The 2,276-nt window shown below is 44.8% G+C and overlaps 1 long non-coding RNA gene across 1 annotated transcript in view; it reads left to right on the top strand.

Moving 5' to 3' along the window:
• Window positions 1-899, top strand: part of LOC106694560 — a 2,491-nt gene extending 1,592 nt beyond the window's left edge. Inside the window, exon 3 of the long non-coding RNA XR_001345605.2 lies at window positions 747-899. This is a non-coding gene — a long non-coding RNA (uncharacterized LOC106694560). The remainder of the gene's footprint in view (window positions 1-746) is intronic.
• The last annotated feature ends 1,377 nt before the right edge of the window (window positions 900-2,276 follow it).

The raw sequence follows: 2,276 nt of genomic DNA, 5'->3' as shown, positions 1-2,276 counted from the left end.
GCCATTCAGTGTGCATAATATATAATGCTGGTGTGTTGTTTTTTTTTAAATAAGCAAAGGAGAATATATATATATACTAGAGCAGCGGTTGTGAACTGATAGTCCACGGACCACTGATGGTCTGTGAGGTCCGAAATGTTGGCAACCGCTGGTTTAAGGAAACCTTTGGAGCAGCAGTCGCCAACTGGTGGTCCGTGGACCACTGGTGGTCCATGAGGTCCAAAAGGTTGGCGATCACTGTACTAGAGGCCCAGTGCATGGATTCGTGCACCAGTGGGGTCCCTCAGCCTGGCCTGCGCCCTCTTGCAAATCTGAAACCCGCAGTCTGACATCCCCCAAGGGATGTAGTAGTGCTCCAAGCGGCAGGCGGCCGGGGAGGAGCCCAAGCCTTGCTGCGCCTGCATCTGCTCAGTAACACTGCCCAGGAGGCGGGAGAAGCTCTGCTGCCACAGCTGCACTCACCAGCTGTGAGCCCCACTTCTGGCACCCTTGGGTCAGCTGAGCTGCGCCCCTGCTGTGGGAGCACACTGACCACCAGGGGGCAACTCCTGCATTGAGCGCCTGCCCCCTGGTGGTCAGTGCATGTCATAGCGATTGGTCGACTCATTCGGTCGCTTAGGCTTTTATATATATAGATGTACTTAATGGAAGTATTTATTTTAAGCCAAAATTAATGCTCTTTTCTTCTCTTGTTTTTCCTTATACCTGACTTTGACACTAAACAATCCATTTGCTGTGCCTGGAAGATGGGAGCGAAAGTGAAGCCGAGTTGTTACCCAAGAACAACAAAGAAAAAAAAGGAATTCAGGTTTTGACATTCAAAACAGGATCTTTGTAACAGCTTTATTGAGATGTGATTCACATACCCTATAATGTACCCATTAAAGTGTACAATTCAATGATTTAGGGTATGTTACGTTATTGTTTTTAAATTGTGGTAAAAATACATATAATTTGCCATTTTAACCATTTTTAAGCATACATGAGTTGCTTTTCCAATGTTGTGCAACCCAAAACAGAATTTTACAGAGGAAAAAATAGGCTTTGTATTCCAGCATTGTCAAGAGAGAAAGGGTTATTAAAAGTTCCTTTAGCCCTAACCGGTTTGGCTCAGTGGATAGAGCATCGGCCTGCGGACTGAAGGGTCCCGGGTTTGATTCCGGTCAAGGGCACATGCCCAGGTTGCAGGCTCAATTCCCAGTAGGGGGCATGTAGGAGGCAGCCAATCAATGATTTTCTCTCATTCAATGATATTTTTAACTCTCCCTCTCCTTTCCTCTTTGAAATCAATAAAAATATATATATTTTGCCCTAGCAGCTAGGGCCTACCTGGTTTGGCTCAGTGGATAGAGCGTCAGCCTGTGGACTGAAGGGTCCCAGGTTCAATTACAGTCAAGGGCACATGCCCAGGTTGCAGGCTCGATCCCTGGTGAGGGGCATGCAGGAGGCAGCCAATCAATGATCCTCTCTCATCATTGATGTTTCCATCTCTCTGCTCTCTCCCTTCCTCTCTGAAATCAATAAAAAGATATTAATATATATATATATATATATTTAAATGACAACCACCAAAACAGCAATAGCTGTCCAGTGTGAATGAATCAAAAAATTATACCTTAAAAAAAGAATCAAAAAATTATACCTTTAAAAAAAGAAAGCTCCTTCAGTTCCCATGTGTCCTACCAAGGGCCTGGAAGGCCATAGTTTCTGCTATGATGTACAGAAGAGTCTCCTGTCTAACATTTAAGACTCGCCCGACTGGCGTGGCTCAGTGGTTGAGGTTTGACCTATGAACCAGGAGGTCACGGTTTGATTCCCAGTCAGGGCACATGCCCAGGTTGTGGGCTTGATCCTCAGTGTGGGGCATGCAGGAGGCAGTCTATTGGTGATTCTCTCTCATCACTGATGTTTCTATCTCTCTCTCCCTCTCCCTTCCTTTCTCTGAAATCAATAAGATAAATAGATAGGTAGATAGATAGATAGATAGGTAGATAGATGATAGATAGATAGATAGATAGATAGATAGATAGATAGATATAGAGATAGACATAGAGATAAAAGTATAAAAGACTTAACCAGGAGATTGGAGATAGGGAAAAAGAGGGTACAGCATAGAAGAAATAAGAGGATGTTGTACTTCCAGGCCTGGGAGTTGATGGGAAAAAAGGAAGAGAGAAAGTAAGGCAGAGCCACAGGTTGGGATCTGGGGCAGGGAAGAGGGTGGTTCCCAGAACAAGAGCATTTCCACATTCAAGAGTCTGGATGACAACCCTTAG

This window comes from Myotis lucifugus, unplaced genomic scaffold (assembly GCF_000147115.1).
Source record: "Myotis lucifugus unplaced genomic scaffold, Myoluc2.0 scaffold_511, whole genome shotgun sequence".
Classification (NCBI taxonomy): domain Eukaryota; kingdom Metazoa; phylum Chordata; class Mammalia; order Chiroptera; family Vespertilionidae; genus Myotis; species Myotis lucifugus.
This window is presented reverse-complemented; position numbering and strand designations above follow the sequence as displayed.